General features: G+C 32.7%; 2 long non-coding RNA genes and 5 other non-coding genes across 7 annotated transcripts; 1 reads left to right on the top strand and 6 right to left on the bottom strand.

Annotated features, from left to right (window-relative positions):
- Nucleotides 1-7,668: 7,668 nt before the first annotated feature.
- On the top strand, nt 7,669-21,390 carry LOC145124886 (uncharacterized). Its single transcript, XR_013715727.1, has 3 exons — nt 7,669-8,806; nt 8,930-8,987; nt 21,003-21,390. It is a non-coding gene; the product is annotated as an uncharacterized LOC145124886 (long non-coding RNA).
- On the bottom strand, nt 16,135-21,478 carry LOC145124887 (uncharacterized). Its single transcript, XR_013715728.1, has 2 exons — nt 21,380-21,478; nt 16,135-17,938 (listed from the first exon to the last, which is right to left on the bottom strand). It is a non-coding gene; the product is annotated as an uncharacterized LOC145124887 (long non-coding RNA).
- On the bottom strand, nt 20,650-20,735 carry LOC145128143 (small nucleolar RNA Z196/R39/R59 family). Its single transcript, XR_013716744.1, has one exon. It is a non-coding gene; the product is annotated as a small nucleolar RNA Z196/R39/R59 family (small nucleolar RNA).
- Nucleotides 20,820-20,905, bottom strand: LOC145128140 (small nucleolar RNA Z195/SNORD33/SNORD32 family). The gene has a single exon (XR_013716741.1). It is a non-coding gene; the product is annotated as a small nucleolar RNA Z195/SNORD33/SNORD32 family (small nucleolar RNA).
- LOC145128162 (small nucleolar RNA U31b) lies at nt 21,006-21,095 on the bottom strand. Its single transcript, XR_013716762.1, has one exon. It is a non-coding gene; the product is annotated as a small nucleolar RNA U31b (small nucleolar RNA).
- LOC145128163 (small nucleolar RNA U31b) lies at nt 21,224-21,313 on the bottom strand. The gene has a single exon (XR_013716763.1). It is a non-coding gene; the product is annotated as a small nucleolar RNA U31b (small nucleolar RNA).
- Nucleotides 21,479-21,627: 149 nt separating the features above from the next.
- On the bottom strand, nt 21,628-21,699 carry TRNAH-GUG (transfer RNA histidin (anticodon GUG)). Its single transcript has one exon. It is a non-coding gene; the product is annotated as a tRNA-His (tRNA).
- Nucleotides 21,700-26,511: the final 4,812 nt, after the last annotated feature.

Here is a 26,511-nt window from a genome sequence, read left to right as displayed (position 1 = left end):
TGGCCCACACTATAAAAATCATTGATTTACTTAATCAGTCCCGGTATATTTAATTAGTCTCTTTTGATCACTAAATTAATTCCAAATTAATTTGTGATCAATACTAATCAAATAATATGAATTCATATTAATATATTTGAACTTATAATATATTAATAAATCACAAATAACCTCTTCTCAAAAGCTCATCCTATCAAATTGCTCCGGTGAAGGCAATCCAAATGGACCATGCTATTCTCGGGTCAAGTACATGCCGATTATAGTTATGGGCTTAGACACCTAATCCAACAATAACATGGAATGACTGATGTTAGTTCAAGTGGTTAGTTGATTACTCGAAGCATTATACAATGAATAAAGTCCTAATTATTACGGTGATGAAGTAATAGAGATTATTTATATTCAATAGTTTTGAGACCATAGTTAATTAGTGTATTATTGTGTTTCACTTTGCATGTTTTACTTCCTGAATGATTTGATTATTTGAAACTTCACAGTCACTCATACTTTTGGAAGTAGGTAGTGAATTAAGAATGTCATGAATTGAATCGTAGATTGTCAATGGAGATTAGACATTGCAATGGTTGCTACAATATTCATGAGTACTTAGAAAATGGAGATTTTGAGTATTGGATAAACCCACGCTCAGAGAGTTACTTCATAGATTCTATCATGACTAATTGTGAGACGATAATATCTTTTATTCTTCAAACGGAGATATATGAGTTGTAATTTACAAATTGGTCGTGCACTGGTATTGCGAAAACACATTGGTAACGTGATGTTATAAAACGTAGTGTCATGTATGATTAGATGAGTAAAAGATACAATCCTATAAGTCGAAGTTTATCCGTTCCTTTTGCCCTAACGAGAAAAGCAATATGTTTGGGCCCCTCGATGATTTGTTGTCGACATCTTAAGTGTTTGGTCGAGCCCATAATGAATTTATGTGTTCAATTAGTAGTCTGAAGTCAGTCGTCATAAATCAGGAAACCGAGAAACAAAAATTTGGACCATGAGATTGATTCTAATCCATGTCTCATGTCCATATGATATCTTGAAGAACGAAGGAATATTTGATCATTTATCTTAGGGCCAATGGTTGATTAAATCATAATTCGACAGTGGCTTTGGAAAGCACTCTTTGCTGTTTAATTTAGAAGTAATACTTGCAATTGTAGTTATAGACTTATCCAAGTGGGAGATTGTTGGATTAGGTGTCTAATCCAATAACTAAATTAGTATATATTTGAATTAGAAAGCAAAGTCCTTTTGGGTTTCCCTCATAGCTAGAAAATAGCTAGAAATGATATTAGGAGAGAGAGAGAGAGAAAAATGTTTTGTTGGGAATAGATAATTGGAGAGAGAGAGAGAGAAAGAAAGAAAAATGTTTTGTTGGGAATAGATAATTGATACGTTAATTTCTTATGTGATTAATAAATTAACGTGATATCAATAGTTAAATAATTGATTTGTTAATTTATATGGTTAACAAATTAATAAGAAATCAATTAGAATTAATTAATTTTTAATCAGATTTAATTTGGGATAATTGGAATTAATTAAAGGTGTAAGGGGTGAATTGTAATTATTCAACAGTTGAAAAAATAAACAATTCTAGAATCGTTCAAGGGGTGAATAAAATTGAGAGTCTTTCTATGGTTTCTAGACGCCTCCTGGTTGCATAGAAGGAAAAGGATTTGAATTAGGTTAAATCTATTATTTAATCAATTCAGATCCTGCTTTGCTTGCAATTTACCTAAACTATAAATAAGACCCAAGGCCATGAATTTTCGTTCATCACATTCCTAAGAGCGTTATGAACGAAATTTCCTTATTCTTCCTCTCTCTCTCTCTCTCTCTCTCTCTATCTCTCTTCATTCTATGGTTTCTAGGGTTTTGGGTGTAAGCCATCAGAGGCACGAGATTTCTGGTACTTGCTCTCTAGAGCTTGTTCAGGAAGGATTTGATTGATTATTTACAACAATAATCAAAATATATGTAAACCCTAATTCCTTTGTGAATTTCGATAATAATAGGGTTTTCCTAGCGTTCTTGATGTTCAATTGTTTGTTGCAAATTAATAGAGAAAACTTAGATCCAATAGGTTGCATGTGAACTTAGGGTTAAGTTTTTCCGCCACATATTTTTTGTAACCTATAAAATCTATCAATTACAATATCTAAAACTATACTACATTTCCAGGATAACTGGAACTTGCATCCGGTGTAAACTAGCAGTGTCTATATGATTTTCAAACGATTTAATGTATGTCTCAATTAAGAGGAACACATTATCAATCATTTGCGTTCGTTTTTCTATTGTTGCACTTATCCTACGTGCTTTTTCGATGATGCCCATTATGCTCACAAACCGTCGTATATATTTAGACATCGTAATGATGAGCATTTTCATATTATACAACGCTGGTTTCTATGATCGCCGGTAATGGAATTTCCGGTATTACCATTCGTTCTTTTGCACGTTTATAATCACTAATCATTTATAAACATAATCCTATCAACAAGACGTCGTTGCTTCTCTTCAATACGTAATATTTCATATTCTATTGGCAACTCATCCTCATCACTCGACTCATTGTATGTCGGAGACTAAAATTAAAGTGGTTTTGAGGGCACTTGGAGATTTGGTGTCTGAATGGTTTAAGAAGTTGATTGGTCTGCAATTTCTTTTGAATGAGATTCCATCAAGAGGTGATATTTTGATGTATAAGCTTACAGGGTGTTTGGGATTTCATCTCAAACAACTTATTGACTTATTGACTTTTTGAAAGGTGAATAAGTCAAAAAAGTGTTTGGAAAGACTTTTAAAACAACTTCTCCTTAACCCTTCAAAAAAGAGATTTTAAGAAGTTAGAATTTGTAACTTTTCCAAACTCCTTATGACCTTTTGAGTTGTAAAAGTCAATATTACCTTAAAATACCCTTAAGCTAAGACAAACAGTTTTACAAAAAACACTTATTGATTTATTGACTTTTTTCTCACCATAAAAACTAACCCAAACACTTTTTTAAAAACTCATTTTCATATCGGTCAATAAGTCCTTTTTATCTAAAAGTCCTTTTAAGGATCAAAATGAAATCCCAAACACACTCTTAATATTTTTTTTCCTAGCTTCGTCCCTGCGATTAGATCGTCGACTCCACCTAAACCGTTTGTTGGTAGGAGGGCAATGTAGTAACAATTCATATATATGTATTGTGTTTTGTTGCTCAAGGGCAATATAGTAATTTATCATTTTTGCATTTATGTTTTTCAAGTTTGATTAGTGACCGTTTTAGGATCACTAAATGATTTAAAAAGCCTATTTTTACCCTCATTTTAAATTTTTTTACATGGTTTTTGAGTTTAAAAAGACAAATTTACGTTAAATTTCGTGATGAATTTCATATCTACTGGTTGATGTTTCTTTGTCTCATTCAGTTGGGATTGACCTGCTTTGGTGGGTCCCTCATCGCCTATTCGAAATGATGGTGAGAGTTAGGCTTCCTTTTATGAAATCCAAAGTTCTTAAACGAATTGACGACTCATTAACTTGTTTTTACAAGTTCGCCTAAGTTTTTTAGGTCCTCACCGCGTATTCGACATATATCGGTGGGAGTTGGTTTTCATCTAACGAAATCAAAATATTTTTTACCAAGCTTCTTGATATGAATTGACAGCTTGTATCACCACTTGTCATAGTGTAGCTCGCGTCTCTTTGGTTCCCCTCCGCTTATTCAATGAGTTGGTGGGAGTTGGTTTTTTTTTTTAATGAAAATCAAAATATAAAAAGTTGTGCTTTGCAATTGAATTGACGGTTTTTATTTCACTTGTTATTGTAAGTGCAACCTGTGCTCTACAAGTTTCCTACCGCCTATTCCACACGACCACTTATTTCACAGGATGATGAGAGTTTGATTTTTTTTATAAAGTCCAAATACCTTTTAAAAAAGGGTTTTTGCTATAAAAGCCCTCAAATTTGCACAAAATAGTTGGTTATGTCCCAAGTCCGTTTTTTGGTGCATTAAAACCATAAGATACCAGAAAAATGGTTCACTTTTGCCCACTGGCCGAATTTGACCTTCTAAACCCGGTCACCTTAGCTGACTGGGACGAAAGCTTGAAACGGGTGTGAGGGAGATTCGACTCGTGTCTTCGACAAAGCAGAGGGGTGTTTCAACCACCAAGCTGAAGGAGCTTTTGTGTTTCTACTTCATAACATATTGTATTTATTATGTAATTTTCTGTAATAACTAAATAATAATAATAATAATAATAATAATAATAATAATAATAATAATAATAATAATAATAATAATTATTATTATTATTATTATTATTATTATTATTAGACAAAACTTCAAAAATGGTCCCTGTGGTTTCCGAAAATCTAAAGTTTAGTCCCTAATATTTAAAAACCTCACAGATGGTCCCTGTGGTTTCAAAACTTTTAACAGATGGTCATTTTCGTTAACTCCGTTAAATTTTGGCCGTTAAGTGATGGACATTTCTGTCATTTCACTTCATTTCACTAACACAGGGACTATTTATGAAGTTTTGCCTTATTTTTAATATATATATATATATATATATATATATATATATATATAATTATTTAATATTAAATGGTCTCTCTCTCTCTCTCTCTCTCTCCATTTTCGTCCCAGAAAATCCAGGTGCTTTCTCAGTTTCTCTCTTTATACATACAAACACTTGTCATATGTATCCATCTATGTACAGATCTCTTCTGACTTACTATTTCCATTCAACAATTTTATTGGTAATTTTGTAGCCTTCGATTCCAAATTTGAGGATTTTAAGTCTTTTTATGACCTGGGTTTTCTTCAATTTTCTTTGTGATGAATTTTCAAATATTTATCTAGATTTGAGATCTGGTGGGAGAATTAGAACTAGAAAATACACACACATGGTTCTCAATAAAAGCTTTGTCTTCCCCAACGTCATCTAAACTCTAAAACTGATCGTGTTCGTCGTCATGGTTCTCAATAAAACCTGTATCGAGTAGGGTTTCACCATTAGTCGAACCGAAATTGAAATGGATAATCACCTAATCCACGGTGTGGTTCTGCTCAGAAACAAAACGGGTCTCCACCTTAGCGAGTTGTATCTCATTCGTATGATTGAAATCAACATATTCTACAGCGTTGAAGTCGGTTTCTTGTTCGAAAGAGTCGAAAGGGGCGAGTTGAGATCCAAATTGTCTGTCTGTGGATACTTCTGTAGAAATCGGTCCTTTTGATCCTTCTCGTCAATAACATATCCAAAAACACCCCTGTTGTTTCTTGATCCATCACTGCACCTCTCGAAGCCACAACTCCGGCGACAAGGCTTAATAGCCAAAAGGAGAGCCACCAGAAAACTGACTCCCTCACTTCGTTCATTTTTCCTGTCGAGCATCAACAATCGAACACCCCCACTTGTTGCTGAACTGCTTTGCTCCTCCTTCCCTCGCTACCACTGTTGTCAACATCAGATGAGATGAACCAAACACACATCAAGAGCTTGCTTTTGGTACGTATCTATCTATTTTTCTTGTTGAACCTCCATGAGCATTATCATCATCATCATCATCATCGAACCCACCACCGAACACCATCCTCCCCCTTCTCTTCCCCTTCAGAACCTTCGTGTACGATGATTTAGACACAAATGCAATCTCTGATAACAAATTTAGATCCAGATACAAGTATGGAGTGGGGGGATTTTAAACCCATATGAAATATTTGATCCTGGGTTCGCTTTTTTCAAATTAGATTCGAGTAAATTGCATTAAATGTGGAGGAAGGTCATACGACGGTCCATGGCTAGAAATTACATATAGCTGGGTGATGGAGTGGCAGTGGTTTTCCATGGGAATACCAATCAAGGTACAAGCCATCTAAGCACCTCCAAATCTTGGGTTTTTGGTTTCCAAGTTTTGATTTTGGTTACCAGATATAAAATGAAGATGAAGTTGATGCTTTTGGTTATCTGGCACAAACACGAGAGAGAACATTTAATATTAAATAATTATATATATATATATATATATATATATATATATATATATATATATATATATATTAAAATAAGACAAAACTTCATAAATGGTCTCTGTGCTAGTGAAATGACAGAAATGCCCTTCACTTAACGGCCAAAAGCTAACGGAGTTAGCGAAAAGGACCATCTGTTAAAAGTTTTGAAACCACAGGGACCATCTGTGAGGTTTTTAAAGATTAGGGACTAAACTTCAGATTTTTGGAAACCACAGGGACCATTTTTGAAGTTTTGTCTTATTATTATTATTATTATTATTTTATGAGTTTATACATATATTTTTAAATATATTTTTACATGCATTTTATACACATTAAAACATATTATATATAAATAATGTTTTTATACATAATATGGAATTATTTTTACACATAAACATGTATAAAAGACATATTTATACATATATATACCTACTAAATACATCTTTATACATCATTGTAAAAAAACATATTCATATGAAAAAAACGTTATTTTTATATATAAATATATTTTTAAAACGTATAAATACGTTTTTAAAATATAACTACATAGAGGTATAAATATTTATACATTAAAAAGTGTTTATATATATATATATATATATATATATATATATATATATATATATATATATATATATAAATGTTTTTAATTCAAAGAAATACGTATAAAATCGTTTTATATATATATATATATATATATATATATATATATATATATATATATATATATATATATATATATATTGAAAATGTTAAAATACATAAAAATAAACATATAAATATATATGTATACACACTTTTAAAATGAGTAATAATAATAATAATAATAATAATAATAATAATAATAATAATAGTAATAAAATTAATAATAATAATAATAATAATAATAATAATAATAATAATAATAATAATAATAAACTTGTGTGTTAGATAATAAGTATGATTATTCAGTATAAATTCCAAACAAATCATCTTCTTCGAGTGGTTAAACTCTTGCTTATTTGTGTAGGAGACCTGTGTTCGAAACCGCCTCGAATTTTCGTTGTTGCCTTTTTCTCTTGAAGGTCATCACGTTTTTCATTCCATGTGTCAGCAGGTCCGACTCCAGCTTCGTCAATCAGGTAAGTGGTGACCAACTATCTTGGTAAAATTTGGCTAGGGGGTAAACTCAAATCTATTTTTCGGTATGTTTGGGTATTAACGAACCAAAAAATCAACTTGGGACATAAACGAACATTTTGTGTAAAATCGGGGGCTTTTATAGCAATAACCCGTTGTTGCCTTTTTCTCTTGAAGGTCAGCACGTTTCTCCTTCCATGTGAAGCAGGTCCAACTCCAACTTCGTCAATCAGGTAAGTGGTGACCAGCTATCCTGGTAAAATCTGGCTAGGGGTAAAATCAAATCTATTTTTCGGTATGTTTGGGTATTAACGAACCAAAAAATCAACTTGGGACATAAACGAACATTTTGTGTAAAATCGAGGGCTTATAGCAATAACCCTTTAAAAAAAACAAGGAGTTGGCGTGGTTGATATTAATATAAAATTATTTGCAACCATTTTAAAACACGGATACGGTGTGGTTCATATTAAAATAAAAATTATTTGCAACCATTTTAAGAAAGCCCAGTTTATATGATTTAGATACTCTTTGCTTTATGGACAAAAGAAAGATATGAAGGTCATTGTTCGGAAGTCCTGTGTAAATCAGCAATAAAAAAGATAACACTTGATTTATCCCTTTTTTGTGTGTGAAGATTCACGAAATCAAAGGACACTCTATTTCGACGATACAACAGCTTTCAAGAGCAAAAAGTTTTTTTTGACTTCTCCTCTTTTTAAGGATTTTCTGGGTTGGAGATGCAGCTTCATAATCCTTTTGGGGGCCTCAACCTTTCTCCATCATCCCTCTCACCCCTTTGCCATCTTCACCATCACCCTCCTTCTCCACTCCACCACCGTGACCACCATATACACCAACACCTCCACCCTTATAACCCCATTCCACCTTATACCACCGGCGGATTAACCCAGCATCATACCCACCATCTTCATCATCCAAAAACACAATCATCTTCACCCTTCTTCCACTCCATAACCACCTCCGTCAGCCACCCTCTACTACAGCCTACACCACCCTCCAAATCAACCATAAATCACCACCAAAAACCCTCCTTAACACTCTTCAAGGCAGCAACCGAGCAATCACAGCCACCAATACCATCGAGCCTCCCTGGCAAAAAGAAATTCGATTTGGAGAGAAAGAGAGAGATCTAGAGAAGAAGGAGAAGCTGCGAATTTGGAGGTAGTGTGATCGATTTTGAGAAGGAAAAAGAGTGTGGCTTGTGCGAATTGGTGATCGAAAATCAGAAGAGGTAGCTTGACTCTTTGCTGGGTACAAATACAAACGCACGCAACAGACAAGGTGTAGAGGTGTATTGGGCTGAAATTGTAAGCCTGATTTCTTTTGGGCTAAGTCATCTATGTTTGTTGGGCTAACCGGTTTTTATTTCAAACCGGTTCAGTCAACACTAAGGCTAAACCGGTTCGGTTCTAAATCGGTTTCTTCAATAAAATAAAACATTGCAGGAAAGTTCAAATTCACAAGACTATTTTTGTTATTATTTTACTTTTATTTTGTTACTCTAGTTGCATATACTGTACTATTTAATCATTCTGATCATAAGCATCTATTTGTGTATGATGTGAATTTGTAGGGCTACAAAATTAAGGAATTCAAATTCTTCATCTGACAAACTTTCAATGGTAGCCCATCTTGGCAAATTAACCGATTTAACATTTAATAGTTATGTTTGGTTGTTTATCTTTGTTTCCTTTTTTTTTTTTTTTTTTTTTTTAATGTCAATTATCAAACCTGCTTTCTCACAGGGAACGCGTGTTGGAAACTAGTGTGAAGCTGTTGATGGTCATGTTACACTGGGTAGAGGTAACATTCAATACATTATCTTATTGATTAGTATGATAGACCCTGATACATTCTTGAACTGATAATCAAACTAAGATAAAATTAAAGATAGATTTCCATTCATTCGAAAGGAATGGTCTCTCCAAGAAGACAAGTTTCACTACAAAATAAGTGAAGGGCAGTCTTGTCATCTTTGTCAATCAAGACCAAAAAGTTTAAAAATAAAAAAACAATTTCATGAAAGAAATTTACTTGGGGTGCAACTCATTGTTGATACGAGAGGTCCAAAAGTTCCTTGATTAGGTACACAACAAGTCCCTATTCCAGTCTATAATATATTATATGAATCTCTAGGTAGTTATTTAAAACCTCAACTCTCACTTCCCTTGTAACAGAACTAAAAGAAGCACCACTTGATGCTCCTTTTTTATATCAAAATCTTGAAGTACCTTGTTTCCCTGGAAAAAAAAACAAAAAAAATTACGACCCATGTACCAAGGTTGTAAAAAAAATTTGATATATGATCGAACATGCTATTTCCACTAAATCACACGGATAATTTTTGTAATAATAATATATGTTGATGTATATTCTCTGTCTATTGTTGTGACCTTTGTGTGTGGCCCAAGTGCAAAGGCGAGAATATAAATCAACATAACAAATATATGAAGCCATATTTTTTGGCTTAACCCATCAAGTCATTAAATCTGGATCAAGTATAAAAAAATAGCCATGTATAGTTGTCCAAGTTAAGTGCTTGATCATTAAGTTCATTAAATCAAAAAGAAAAAGCTATTTAATGTTGGGAATATTAGGGTTTGTAGTGGAGATCTGGATACCGACTTGGATCGTGATATCACTTTCCAAACTGATATTTCTACCCTATGTCTGGGTTACAAGAAATTTAGCATAGGATAATCCAAGTGGACACTTACCATTCTAGGCACATAAATCGTAAGCCAATATGCTAGAGGATTCTGTAAAAGTGTGATGAAAAACGAGAGCTTAGGATCGTCCTCTCTTCTGAAAAAAAGAGCCGCTTATATAATAAACGATATTAGGGTTTCATTAGGTTGGGCCGTCATTAGTTGCTTTGGAAGCAAGTAATATTAATCCGAATTTAATGAGGATTTAGGGTTCTATAAGCATTCTACGACATTCTTTAGGTTAAATTTATTCGGATTAATCCTCATTAAATTCGGATTAATATTACTAACGATAGTGGTAAAACTAACGAAACTCGTTAGTTTTGGGAAAGCAATGTCTCATTTTTCAAAGCAATGTCTCATTTTTCATCACCTAAAGTATTCATTATCCAAAGCAATGTCTCATTTTTCATCACCTAAAGTACGAGTTAAAGGGTTCTATAAGCATTCTACGACATTCTTTAGGTTTTTCATCACCTAAAGTATTCATTATCCAACCCTTTATATATCGCATTATGCAAGCTTTTCATATTTGGACATCCTACTTTCAAATATGATATGCCTTTCATATCATTTATGTCTCATTTTTTGTACATAATAACTTACTTCATTTTTACCGAAATAGCAATCGACATCTAGTTTCCATAATCATGTAACGAATATTTTATTCTACTCACTCCAATGTTATTCCAAACTTGTTTTGATAGCTAAACACACCTCATTTGGCTTTGAACCCATTTTTGGCATTTTCCCCATATTTATTGTTTTTACTAATTGAACATATTTTTTTTTTTATTTTCACAAGGTAAATCTATAGAAAAGTCCCAAACTTTTTGGAAAAGTTTCAATAAAGTCGTAAAGTTTTTTTTTTTGAACATAAAAGTCCCAATTATTTAACATCTTGCCAAAATTAACGAAAAAGTCATTTTTTTTATATTTGAACAACAAATGACAGATTATGATTTTTTCAAAATAATGGAATTTTTCTGTTCAAAAAAAAAATTAGGACTTTTTTGAAACTTTTCCCAAAATTTGGGACTTTTCTTTATATTTCCCTTTTCACAATTATAATATGAATATTATGTTCTAGTCATTACAATATCATTTCAGATTTATGTCTAGTTAAATATGCTTCGTAAGTGCAAAATACTTATTTTGGACATTTTTTCCTTTTTGTCCCATTTTTTTTGTCAAGTTCACATATTCTTTCAAAAAATGTGTTTAAATCTATGTTATAAAGTCCCAAACATATACCAACTATGTTTTAAACATGAATAAATATTTGTAGAACTTTTTAAACCAGATTGTAAATTGACAACATTATTTGACATTTTTCTCATGTAGGCACCATACTTTGCCTAAATGTAATTTTTCGAAATTTAAAGATGTCGTTTTTGTAAGTTTCAGGTTTTAACATGTTTATAAGACAATGACAATGCTTAAATGTCAAAAACATCTATCATTTTAGTCAATTATCCAATATTTGACGATTTGAGCCGTTAATTTTCCGATAAATAAAAATAATTTTGCATTCTACATTTTCTATATATTTTGTTGCCAAATCCAACCAACATTTCATAAATGTTGTTTCAATTGCATATTTTGGTCCCAAAAAAACATGAACCAAAAATGCTACAAAAACCTCAAATAAAGACAAAAAAATGCAAGAGAAAACTTTTTGTACCAAAACTAAAAAATAATCATCAATAATCAAGGATCAAAAATGTAATTTTACTCTTTTAAAAAAAAATATATTAAATAATTTCGACTTATTAATCTTACGTGGTGCCTGTAAAACGAGTAATCTTAAGGTTCAGTTCAGAATCAAAGATTTCAAAACTTTTGCTCTTTCGGTTCTCTCTGCCGCTTTCATTTTGCCCCTTTTTTCTCACTTTCTCTCGGCCGCTCCGTTGATCTCAAGAATGGACACTCCAACACTCATGTTTTGGGGTAATGAATCTTATCTACATGCTTTATTTCAGTCTTCCTTTTCATTTATATCGTTAGGGTTCCTTTTGTTCGATTTTCTTTTCATTTATGCTATTAGGGTTTTTTTTCTCAATGGAAATTTGTGTTTTCTTTTGTCTCTGGTAACACGCATCAACATGCAAAAACATCATCCACCAAGGAAACCAGGTTTCTGTTGAATATGCATCAGAAGAATAAGTTAAAAATCTGACAAAACATTTCGAACATGTAACTCGCACAATAAAAAATATATCACATCATTTAGGGTGTTAAAAGATGAAATAAACCAAGTAAAACTAAACTATCAAGCCAACACAAAATTTAAGACATATTCTATCTCAATTTAAAATATCAAAACAAACTTTTTTTTTTCACATTTGTATCCGGTTAACTAAACATTGACATTTCTCGACTTATGGAAGATTCGAAAGTTTTGGTCAAAAGGAAATTGTACATCGTGTATTGGGTTCTCGGGATGAAGGTGTGCAAGAACAAACTTTTTTTTTTTATCAACAGTGGCTTGCAAATGAAACTACTTATTTATTTCCTTTTTGGTTTTGCTAATTTTTTTTTAAAGAACACCAACTTTAACTTTCTTTATAAGTGCCTTCCTTATTTTCATTTTCTTAAGAGTAAGAAATGTAACAGTAATGTCTTTGATAACTGTTACGTCAAATGGTTGATTGTCTTTAACCTCAACATTTGTGTGCGTGTGTGTGTGTGTATATATATATATATATATATATATACACACACACACACGCACACAAATGTTGAGGTTAAAGACAATCAACCATTTGACGTAACAGTTACCAAAGACATTACTGTTGATGTTAAAGTTAAAGACAAAGTCATTATTGTGACTCTTCTTACTCTATAGAAAATAAAAATAAGGAAGACACTTCCAAACAAAGTTAAAGTTGGTGTTCTTTGAAAACAATTCTTGCCAAAATCAAAAAGGAAATAAATAAGCAGTTTCGTTTGCAAGCCACCGTTGATAAAAAAAAGTTTGTTCTTGCACACCTTCATCTAGAGAACCCATTACAAGATGTAGAGTTTCCGTTTGACCAAAACTTTTGAATATTCCACAAGTTGAGATATGTCAATATTTCGTTATCCGGATACAGATGTAAAAAAATATTAGTTTTGACATATACGAAACAACAATTATCCACATGAAAACGTAAACATAAAAAGCAAGTGAACAAAAGAAAACGATGAATATCATCAATGCTAATGAAAGTGAATATTTTTGTTATCAGAGACAAAAGAAGTCACAATTTTCCATCGAAAAAAACCCCTAGTGGCATAAAGCATAAATAAAAAAAATCGAAAAAAAGAACCCGAACGACATTATTGAAAAGGAATATTGAAATAGAGTGTGCATATGAGATTCGTTACCCCAAAACGTTAGTGTTGGAGTGTCCATTCCTGAGAGCAAAAGAGCGGCAGAGAAAAATGATAAAGAGAGCAGCAAAACGAGAGCGGTAGAGAGAACCGAGAGAGCACAAGTTCTGAAATCTTTGATTCCGATCTGAACCCTAAGAGTACTCGTCTTACATGTACACTTTAAGATTAATAATTCAAAATTATTTTATTTATTTTATTTAAAAAAGAGTAAGATTATATTTTTGATTCTTGACTATAACTTATTTTTGTACCAAAACTGAAAAAATTAGCTATAGTCAAGGATAAAAAAATGTAATTTTACTCTTTTTCAAATAAAATATATATTGAATAATTTCGACTTATTAATCATACGTTGTACCTGCAATATGCAATACAAGTACTCTTAAGGTTCAATTTAGAATCAAAGATTTCAAAACTTTTGCTCTTTCGGTACTCTATGCCGCTCTCACTTTGCCGTTATTTTTTCTCACTTTCTCTCAGCCGCTCCGTTGCTCTCAAGAATGTACACTCCAACTCTCATGTTTTGGGGTAACGAATCTCCTCTACATGCTTTATTTCAGTCTTCCTTTTCATTTATATCGTTAGGGTTCATTTTTTCGATTTCCATTTCATTTATGTTATTAGGGTTTTTTTTTCAACGAAAATTTGTGTTTTCTTTTGTCTCTAGTAACACGCATCAACATGCAAAAACATCATCCACCATGGAAAACCAGGTTTCTGTTAAATATGCACAAGAAGAATAAGTTAAAATCTGACAGAAAAAACCATCATTTCGGACATGTAACTCGCACAATAAAAAATATATCATATCATTTAGGGTGTTAAAAGATGAAATAAACCAAGTAAAACTAAACTATTAAACTGTGACATCCCCAAAATCACGGCCAGAAAAGACCGATTTAATTTATGCTTTTAAATAAAATCAGAGTAATCCTTTGATTAAAAGAGTTGCGGAATTTGTTCACAAAACAAAATATGATAAGAATTTATCAAAACATTTCATAAAGAAATGTATTTTCATTATATAACAAAACCTCGGGATGTCATGTTCCGATACAGACCAAAAGCATAAACAATACAAAATAGACCTTACAACAGTTACATATAACTACTGGTCTATAATCCAAAAATATCTTGACAATGTCATCCAACTTATGCTCTCGTGCCACTACCTGTAATACAAAGAAAAATTGAGTGGGTCAGGCTTGGGAGCCTGGTGAGCATATAGGGTTTTCAACCTACAATAAATAATTATATATAGTTCATCGACCAACAATAACCCGATTACCCATTCCCGTTATCCTCATTTTATGTCCCTAAAACAACAACTATTACAAGGGACCTAATCTAGGATTTTCATCGGGATGAACATTACTGCGAAGGGGTTTCCTCCACAATAAATGTCCTAAAGGCAACCATGAGGGGGATAGAGTACACCGGTGAACACATCGTTCACAACACCTACAGGTTATGAGCTTGGTAGTGTTCCACTGGACTGTCTAGAAAGAGTATGTGGTCGTCATCCATACTCCGCTAGATGACTAGATCAACAACAACATCGAGGCCTCTCATCATTTTATTTCATCACACACCAACTGTCTACCCATGTTCTACCCAACATATTAGTAGATAAAATATATACATTTATATACAGTTTAAAACCTGTACAAAACATCCATTCAACAACTAGTTCAAATAAACAAATAATATATAAAAACATAGCACGTATTTTATAAAAAATACTTCATATCTATGTGTTAGAAGAAAACGAATATACACTCACTTGATACGACGATTGATCGGACAGCACCTCGTCTATTAAAACAATAATCTTCGATGAAACCGGGATGTTTTCTCCAAAACCGAGCTTTACGCAGGCAGCGTTTCGGCTCGGAAACTTTACTTCTCGGGATTCTTGGGGTTTCGGGACTTGCTTCGGGTCTCGGGAATGATACCGGGGCTTCGGGGTATAAGTTGCACGCAAAACGAGGCAATAATGAAAGAGAGAGAAGAAGAATTGAGCAACAAAACTCGGCAACCCTTGAGTTCTATTTATAGGGCTGAAACCCCGATTTACGCTGGGCGTAAATCCTGATTACGCTGGGCGTAATGCCTCTACAAGCAATACGCTGGGCGTACGAAGATCTACGCGGGGCTTAGTTCGGATAAGCTTTGGTATGCGTGCCTCGAACTTCAAAAATTCATAACTTTCGCATACGAGCTTCATTTTCGACGTTCTTTATATCAACGCGTAGGTGAGACTATGCTCTACAACTTTCATTTAGACTCCGCCGGCTAATTTTGACTTTATTTTTATTATATTATTTTTAGTAGGCCGGGAAAGGAAAACTCCGTCATAAAATCATAACTTCTTCATCTGATGTCCGTTTTCGTCTGTCTTTTTACCGTTGGACTACTAACGACGAGATCTTCGATTCTCGTTTAGATTGTTTCGGCTAAAAGTCACTCGATCTCATATTCGAGTTTCGGGCTGCATACCGCTAAGTCGAATCTTAGAAAAATCATAACTTTCTCATACGAAGTCAGATTTAGACGTTATTTTTATGCACGCTCTCGGTTTAACGAACTCTTCGACTTCCGTTTAGATCACTAAGGCTAAATATCGCTCTATCTTAAATTCGCATTTTACGTCATACAGTGTCGTGTCGGTTCTGTCGCGAAACTTCGACAGGTCATAACTTCTTCGTTATAACTCGGATTTCGGCATTCTTTATATATTCGGAAACGTTGCCACGACCACTACAACTTCCTTCAAAAATATCGGGCTTATCTAATATTTTATTTTTAACGCTTAAATTATCCTTAATTCAATTAAGTCATAACAATTAGGCATAAACATATAATACTCAAATAATACATTCTTATTATTTCAAAATGAGTTACAAAGGTTAACATAGACTATTACAACGACGTTAATGCCTAGCCTAGAAACACGGGCGTTACACAAACCAACACAAAATTTAATACATAATTCTATCTCAATTAAAAATGTCAAAACTAACCTTTTTCACATTTGTATCCGATTAACCAAACACCGATATTCCTCGACTTATGGAAGATTCGAAAGTTTTGGTCAAACGAAAATTGTACATCTTGTACCGGGTTCTCGGGATGAATGTGTGCAAGAACAAACTTTTTATTTTTATCAACGACGGCTTGCAAATGAAACTGCTTATTTATTTCCTTTTTGGTTTGCTTATTTTTTTTTTCAAAGAACACCAACTTTAACTTTCTTTAGAAGTGGCTTCCTTATTTTCATTTTTTTAGAGTAAGAAATGTAACAATAATGTCTTTGGTAAATGTTACGTCAAATGGTTGATTGTTTATAACCTCAACATTTGTGTGTGTATATATATAAAGACAAAGTCATTACTGTGACACTTCTTACTTTATAGAAAATTAAAATAAGGAAACCACTTCCAAACAAAGTTAAAGTTGGTGTTCTTTGAAAACAATTCTTGCCAAAATCAAAAAGGAAATAAATAAGCATTTTCGTTAGCAAGCCACCGTTGATAAAAATTTTTTTTGTTCTTGCACACCTTCATCTAGAGAACCCATTACAAGGTGTAGAGTTTCCGTTTGACCAAAACTTTTGAATCTTCCACAAGTTGAGATATGTCAATATTTCGTTATCCGGATACAAATATAAAAAAATGTTAGTTTTGACATGTATGAAACAACAGTTATCCATATGAAAACGAAAACATAAAAAACATGGGAACAAAAGAAAACGATGAATATCATCAATGCTAATGAAAGTGAATATTTTTGTTATCAGAGAAAAGAAGTCACAATTTTCCATCGAAAAAAACCCCTAATGGCATAAAGCATAAATAAATAAAATAAAAAAAAAGAACCCAAACGACATTAATGAAAAGGAAGATTGAAATAGAGCGTGTAGAAGAGATTCGTTACCCCAAAACGTGAGTGTTGGAATGTCCATTCCTGAGGAGCAACAGAGCGACAGAGCAACAGAGCGACAGAAAGAAAGTGATAGAGAGAGCAGCAAAATGAGAGCGGTAGAGAGAACCGAGAAAGCACAAGTTCTGAAATCTTTGATTCCGATCTGAACCCTAAGAGTACTCGTCTTACGGGTACAATGTAAGATTAATAATTAAAAATTATTTAATTTATTTTATTTAAAAAAGAGTAAGATTACATTTTTGATTCTTGACTATAACTTACTTTTGTACCAAAACTGTAAAAATTAGCTATAGTCAAGGATAAAAAATGTAATTTTACTCTTTTTTAAATAAAATATATTAAATAATTTCGACTTATTAATCATACGTTGTGCCTGTAAAACGAGTACTCTTAAGGTTCAGTTCAGAATCAAAGATTTCAAAACTTTTGCTCTTTCGGTACTCTCTGCCGCTCTCATTTTGACGCTAATTTTTCTCACTTTCACTCGGCTGCTCTGTTGCTCTCAAGAATGTACACTCCAACACTCACGTTTTGGGGAAACAAATCTCCTCTACATGCTTTATTTCAGTCTTCCTTTTCATTTATATCGTTAGGGTTCATTTTTTCGATTTCCATTTATTTATGCTATTAGGGTTTTTTTTTCGACGAAAATTTGCGTCTTCCTTTGTCTCTGGTAACACGCATCAACATGCAAAAACATCATCCACCAAGGAAACCAGGTTTCTGTTGAATATTCATAAGAAAATAAGTTAAAATCTATCAGAAAAAACTATCATTTCGGACATGTAACTCGCACAATAAAAAATATATCACATCATTTAGGGTGTTAAAAGATGAATAAACCAAGTAAAACTAAACTATCAAACCAACACAAAATTTAAGACATAATTCTATCTCAATTAAAAATGTCAAAACTAACCTTTTTTCACATTTGTATCCGGTTAACCAAACACTGACATTTCTCGACTTATGAAAGATTCGAAAGTTTTGGTCAAACGAAAATTATACATCGGTTTTTGGGAAGAAAGTGTGCAAGAACAAACTTTTTATTTTTATCAACGGTGACTTGCAAATGAAACTGCTTATTTATTTCCTTTTTGGTTTTGCTTATTTTTTTTTCAAAGAACACGAACTTTAACTTTCTTTAGTAGTGGTTTCCTTATTTTCATTTTCTTTAGAGTAAGAAATGTAACAGAAATGTCTTTGGTAACTGTTACGTCAAATGGTTGATTGTCTATAACCTCACATTTTCTTTCAAAAACGTGTTTCTATATGTTAAAAAGTCCCAACCATATACCAACTATGTTTTAAACATGTATAAATATTTATAAGACTTTTTAAACCAAATCCCATTTTGGCATTATTTGACATTTTTCTCATTTAGGCATCATATTTTGCCTAAATGTTATTTCTTAAATTTAAAGATGCGTTTCTACTCTTAGTTTTTTTACATGTTTATAAGCCAACTAGGTGTGAAACCCGTGTACTATATGGGTTGATTAAAAAAATATATATATGAAGATATAAACTTTAAATATTTTTTTAAAGAAAACATTCTTTATCAAAATGTAAACATTAAGTATTTTTTAAAATAAAATTTCAAAATATATATACAAACAAAATGATGAATAAATAAATAATTCAATTTATATTAATAAAACAAACTACAAAAAAATAATTGTATTTTGACCATATAACATTTTTTTAGTTCTTCAATAAAAAACAACAAAGTTTGATTATTTTTTTTATATAGACCATTTTGCCTAAAATGACAATGAACTTTAAAAGAAACATATCAATTTTGAATTATATATATTGAAGGAAACATATTAAAATTTGAAAATATAACTAAACAAATTAATTTCTATAGCCTAAAAATTAGATAGTTAATTAAGAAAATCAAAAATTAACACAAAATGACAAATGAAAATTAATTTCTAAGAATTAACCACAAAATTGAAATTGACAAGTGGCAAAAAATACTTTATTTAGGAAAGATGCCAGTGCTTAGATCTCAAAACATCTCTTATTTTAGTCAATTATGCAATATTTGATGATTTGAACCGTTAAAATTCTTAAAAACAAAAATTATTTTGCGTTCTAATTTTACTATATATTTTGTTGTCAAATCTACCCAACATCTCATAAATATTGTAATTTTTCTTGCCCATAACTTGTAATTTTTTTTTCTCTTGCACTTTGATAGATTAAGTTTCGGTTCATTTGAAAAAAAAATCATATTTTCCACCTTTAATACAACTGATTTACAGCAATTTTTTAAGTTTTAAGCCTTTTTAACCAAACTATGAACATATTTAGCTTATAAAAGGGTATTTAAGATTTCATTTTTATCTTCAAAAAAAACTTTTAGACAAAATGATTTATTGACTTATGGTTGCAGAAAAACAAATTTTTAAAAAAATATTTGAATTAGTTTTTGTGATAGAAAAAATCAATAAGTTATTTTTAAAAATATGTTTTTCTTGGCTTAAAAGTATTTTAAGGTAATGTTTTACTTTTACGACTGAAAAAATGTTCAAAAAAATTACATATTCTAACTTTTTAAAATTTCCTTTTTGAAAGATTAAGAAAAAGTTGTTTTAAAAGACATTTTCTTTTTGTCAAACATTTTTTTTACTTTTTTATTTATTTACTCAATAAGTTGTTTAGAGATGAAATACCAAACACTCCATCTCATTATTCAAGTATCAATAACTTATTCCAAGTTAAATTTATTCAATATTCAATATATCTAAAAATCCCAATTTTCTCAAAAGTCAACCTTTGACATCATCCAGATGTCGATTTTAGTCAACTTTAAAACCTCAGAGTCTGACATATAATCCAGACCGAAGAAAAGATGTAGAGAAGATAGACAAACTAATTTGGAATCTTTTAGTCTTCAATACTTACAAAAATTTCTGCATTCCAGCCTTATACAGAATTTTTGAATTTTTCTCTCATATGAAGTCAGATTAAGTTGATTCTTTCCGATATGTGTTCTTTGTAGTTGTTTTCGTTCACATATCCTTATATAATCTAAAATGATTTCATGAACCTTTCAGCTTGCCTTTACAAAGTGGAATCGTCTGCTTTTTCTCATTACACAAGTTTAGTTTGATTTTGTTGGTGGAATCACAATAAATATTTTACTTGTTTGTCTTTTTACAAAAAAAAAACTGAAAATACATTGCTATAAAATTCAAAAAAAATATCGTATCTACTAGAAAAATATAAAAAAGTGTGAACAGCAATAAACAGTAACAGTAAGCTTTTTAAAAATAGCAGCAAACTGTGTCGCAAAGTCTGTTTTCATCACTATCTGCCCGTCAAACGAGATGCATTATACATTAATTAGGTAAAAGCATTAGATACCATGGGCATTGAATTCAGAAACAGATTGAAATAAAAATAAAATAACAAAAAAACTGTTGCATAATCTCAGCCGAAAGATGGTGATCAATTTAAGTTAATCACAGATAAAAATCAGTGTAAAAAATAGTTTACATCATTGATTGCAACAGCTTCGTTTTCAAAACAAGTATGAATAAATAAATGATTTGAGAAAAAATATCAATAGAGGATTAGATGAGTGGTTGCAAAAGAGAGATCAGATGGTGATGCATGTATATTATATATCATCATTTGATATTACAGACAAAAATGGGTAAATAAATCATCACATCAATCAATTACCAAACCACAGCATCTCCAAATTCAATTATAACCAAAAAAAATTATAAATTTTGTATAACATTTTGAAATCTATTTTGTATGATTGGAGCAGGATGAATCAGATTATGAATATGTCTATCACCATTGAGCAATGCAATGATACAAGGCTCGTAAGACTGGGGCGACAACAACTCTCATCATATTCAGAATAAACAAAAACTTGAGATTTAGTATGGAAAATCGAGAAAAATATATTCAAAGACCTAATTGTCTCTGAAATTATTTTATGTTACGATTCTGAAAATCGAAGATTCAAAAGAAGCACAATTTGAAAAATCAGATTATGAATATGTCTATCAGCATCGAGCGACGTACTTGTACGAAGCTCGTAAGACTGGGGCGACAATAACTCTCATCATATTCAGCCAAAAACGATTTGAATTTGGAAACTATAATTGCAATAGATAAAAAACAGAGAAGAGAGCTCACGAATCTTTATAAATTGCAACCAACGAGGTGATGTGATCTTTGTATAAAGAAGAGCAGCAACCATGAGGATTAATGGAGGAAGCGACAGCAATTTATAGCGAATCGAGTAAGGTTTAATCTGTGCCCTTTGTGATATGTTCGATTTAGGGTTTTGACATTTGAGGATAACTAGCGGCCCAATAATAGAGATTGGGAAAAAAAATTAAAAAAAAAAAAAAATTGTGAAAAAAATTAAAAAAATGATAAATTGTGGCTGCTAGGATTCGAGCCCAGGTCTCCACGGCCACAACGTGGAATTCTTACCACTAAACTACAGCCACATGACGTGTCTTAATTCATGAGATGATCTAACTATAGATTATTATATCTATATTTAAAATACATTTTTGAGGTAATTTAGAGGTATTCTCTGGCATTTATTAGAGGTATTATTCTGGCAGTAGTGGTATTGTGGCTGTATTACTTTAGATGTAAAAATAAAAGTGTTTTTTTTTTTTTTTTTTTTTTTTCAAATTTATAAAAATATGTTTAGATGAGTTTTTGAAGTCACTATTATTTTATAAAAGTTTGTTAAAATTACTTTGATATAAACTCAGCAGAAAAAAGAATGTACCACCATCCCATCTTATAAGAAACTAATGCATATAAACATTAATCATAAGTTCGTACATTCTCTTTTATACGTCATATTGCAACTTTGATTCACAAGCAATTTTGTATGAGCAAGCAAGAAAGGAGCGAATTTCCGTAAACATTAAACGATAAATATATTTTAATGAAAATTAATTATACAGTACAACAAAGTTATGATAAGCATAAAAATATAGAATTTACAGAAGATGAATATAACATACATAGCAACATTTATGAATTAGGTGACATAGCTATCAACCCCATATATACATCGTCACATATTTTCTAATAACATTTGTTGAACGTCTACTTCTTGGAAGGTGATGGAGCAAAGAACGGAATTGGGGGAATATTTGGAATAGAAGGAATTGGAGGCAATGTGATTTTGGGTATGTTAGTAGGTAGTGTAGGAATGATTGGCATTGTAGGGAGTGTGGGTATTTGGGGTTGTGGGATAGTCGGGTTAGTAGGCATTTGGGGTTGTGGCATACCTGGGGTGGTGGGGATCTGGGGTTGGGGTTATGGTATACCTGGGTTAGTGGGGATCTGGGGTTGGAGTTGTGGCATACCCGGGATAGTAGGCATCTGGGGTTGTGGAATGGCTGGCATTTGTGGTTGAGGCATCGTTGGTGTTGTTTGCAGTAGGTTGCGTGAAGCGTAACAAAATTGATTGCTTGTGATGCAGATTACCGCAAAGATGAAAATGCAAACGTAACCGGAGGAGGTCATGATTAGGAGTATTTCGATTTGATTTGAAAATCGCTTTTGAGCTAAATAAACTTTGATATACTTGTTAAGGAGAATGTATATTGGTTTAATGTATATATAGAGAAGTTATGTGTGGAAAAAGATTTGAAGTAGATAAATGGATTGTAGTTTGTTAAGACTTTTATGTGGTTGGTTGGAAACTCTAATAGCAAATGTAACCATTGGACTTGAGAGAGTTGAATTTTGTAATGATCTTCTCATTTACGGGTTTTGTCTGATCTATCTTCAAACGTAAGATCTCCAGTTTTTGCAAATCAAATAAGCTAAAGTATTAATTTTATTTTTCTTTCTTTGAACATCATAACCATATAACATATCATTTTCTGAAAAGAAGGCATAGTGAGGTTGATAACTACACCTACTAGAGGAAGAATTATGTGAGGAAAAGTGGGAGCACAAACCAACACGAATTTAAAAAAAAAAAAAAAAAAAAAAAAAAACGAAACCGTGAATCCAAATGTACAACTCACTTTGTTAATGTCCTAAAAAGTTGAGCAACCAAATTACTTAGATTTGAAGGTTCAATCGATTTTGACGAAATCGTAAACATGTTCAATATATATAATTGGCAACCTCACTTTCATAGTTTCAATCCATGTCTTCTTGCAACGATGTAGTTTAAACTTCAATCAAACACTTCATTTTCGGTCAATGATCTATATCCAAAATTTTATTTTATTTTATTTATTTATTTTTGCCAATGACATCACGACTCATGGGATATTGAATGGTGTCGATTTTTTTGCCACATAAGTTCTTAATAATATTGTTATTGAGGGGTATATTATATACATATTAATTTAGGTGATTTTTAGGAACAATGCATTTTTTGGAGTTCAAAGTTTGGCCACATAAATTCTTAATAATGTTTTTAGAGTTCAGGATTTTGCCACAGTTTGTTTGTTGAGATTGTTGGTTTTGGTCTCTTGCCTGCTTCCACGGCCACTGTTAGCCATACAAATATTTACAGATGTTGTTCTCTACCGCCCTTTGAATCTTCGAATATATGTTTCAAGCATAGAACATATGGTTTTCTTCCACACCTTTTGTTTTTCGTTTTTATTCCACCTTTTCTAAGGCCTTCAACAATACATACCACAAAGCCCTTCGTGGTCTAGGTGGCCATGATCGTGGTCCGTGCACGCCAGGCCGCACCTTCGTGGTGGGCGTGGTCGTGATGTTTCGTGATGCCAACGACAACGGAGAATGCACAAACAAAACCATTTGCTCTTTGACTCTTTCCTTGACCATTCTAACGGCTACTTTGGACATTTTTTTATTAATTTTTTTACCTATATAAATACCCTTACAAACCACCTTATTTTTCATACAATTCGTCTCTTCTTTTAAACACATTCACCCATTTGTATTGTTAAATTTCAAAAACCATGACTCCCAAAAGGATGAATTTGTAACATCTTGATTTCCAGGTATTCCATTTATGCCATTAGTATGAGAACTGTTTGCAAATTGGTCCTTAATGGCATTTTTGTAATTTTGGATCCTGTATGAGTATGTTGGGCATACATGCATACGCTGGGTGTACGTGGCAGAATCCCAAATTCTAATTTTTAGGGTTTGTAGCCTATTTAAACAACCTTATGCCCCAAGGTTCTCTCATTACCAGCCTCCATTGCCCCTTTGAGCCTCATTTTGAAACCCTAACCTATTTCTAGAGTGAGTTGATCTTTGTGTGTTTTTTTTGTGCGTGTGGTGTATCTTGAAGAAGAAGAAGTTTGGTTGAGGATCATTGATCAAGTAGGAGCTTGTAGATCTAGAGTCCATCCATCATTTTCAGCTTCTTAGAGGTATAAAGTCTTGACCTTGGTCATTATATGCTTAAATCTATAACTAGTGGAGTTTTGGTCATATTTTGGTCCCATGAATGAGTTATAGTGAGTAAATGTCACTCCAGAAGCTTTGAATTGCTCCTATTAACGTTACTGAGGTGTCACACCCCCGAACCGTCGGAACGGACGGCGGAAACGTCCGGGGGCGGGGTGATATCATGCGTAGTATCACAACAGTTGTATCATAGTAAAAGTTGATAGTTGGTTATTTGTTCTTGTCTGAGATGTACAAGTATCTACCATACTTGTATCGTTAAATGTAGTTTCCTTGAAAAACCCTGTTTGTTCTCTGTGAAATGTATTAGCCTTATTACATAAATAAAACTAATAAATAAGTAGTGAACTAAATCCTAAGGGTATTATCAATACCCTCTAGTAATCAAATCGGTTATTACTTTGAGGTTAGTTCACTTGTCTCATTATTACAAAAGTAAATCTCTGTTATCTAGGTTGCGAGTTTTATAACCATACATTAAACTAGATATGACACGTAACGGGGCCAATATCCTTTTATGACTTTGTCACCCCAAGTATGACTGCCTAACTGTAGCTAGCAGTTTAGGTGCGGGATAGTCAGTCCCGTATAGATCTATACACAATAGTCACGCTCTCCCTCCAAGAGATTCTAGTTACAAGAGTTAGTCCTACACTCTCGAATTCGGTGGAGTGTTACCAAGGACGTGTCTCCAACTTAAAATAACAAATTTACAAGTAATAATATTGTAACACCCAAATTTTCAAAACAATTTTTCACATTTTATAAAACACATTTTCATTCATAATCGTTATAAAAACACAATTGGATCACATAGTCAATCATAACATCATATCCCAAGATCATAATAAAAATCTCCCCGTGTGTGTACTGATCAAGCCGGCGCCTTCCCGCGATCCTCGCTGGTACCTGAGACACATAACACAACACTGTAAGCATAAATGCTTAGTGAGTTCCCCAAAATACCACACACAACACATACTAGCCACTCGAGGCTATAACTCTGATGACCCTCTGGTCAAGGTGTCTCTATGGGACCCTCCAGTCCCATAACTCTGTGGGCCCTCTGGCCCTAACTCTGTGGACCTTCCGGTCCTAACTCTGAAAACTCTGTAACATACATAGCATATAACACATAGAATTCACATCATGCAAAAGCATACAACATACTCTGTCTCATAGCTCTAACTATCACTCTAGGTAAAGTATAGTGAGAAAACTCACCTCGGGTAACTCGGTAAAGCTCGAACTCTGTAAAATCAGGTCTAGCCTCCGCCTAATCATGTAAAATAAATACTCTCAATCAATACATCTCTCAAGGCTAGACTATTCCTCCTCTTAGTACTCTCAGAAGGGTAAAAGACCATTTTACCCCTCTCATAACTCAAAGGCCCCACTATAGACCAAACCCTAAAAGTCAACCAAAAGTCAACCCTCCGGGTTACGCTGCGCGTACCAGATGTGTACGCTGGGCGTACCCGGCAGTCTCAGAATCGGGGAACGCCTCCCCGTACGCCGCGCGTACTGGGATTACGCCCGGCGTAAATCCCAGTTTCAGTCCCTTAGCTCTTGAGGTCTTAAACAGTTAAGACTCACGTCCAACTTTTAGATCTAACCATTTTTAAGCCTCTTAATCCATAAAGTCGATGACTTTAAGCCTTTGCATGGCTGAACAAGTCACTAACACCCAAAATATACCATTTCCTAACATTAGAAAGCCCAATACTCAAGCATGATCTCATATCCACGACCAAGATGGGAACTTTATGGATCTACAACACAAATACCACTGAAATGGGACAGATCTAGGTCCATGGAGCACATTACACTCATAAAGTCTCCACCTTTGGGACTTTTAACCCTAAAATGGTCCATGAAGCAACAAA

This window comes from Lactuca virosa, chromosome 7 (assembly GCF_052849685.1).
Source record: "Lactuca virosa cultivar CGN04683 chromosome 7, Lactuca_virosa_CGN04683_v6, whole genome shotgun sequence".
Taxonomy (NCBI): domain Eukaryota; kingdom Viridiplantae; phylum Streptophyta; class Magnoliopsida; order Asterales; family Asteraceae; genus Lactuca; species Lactuca virosa.
The sequence above is the reverse complement of the archived record's forward strand: the minus strand, read 5'-3'. Positions and strand labels throughout refer to the sequence as shown.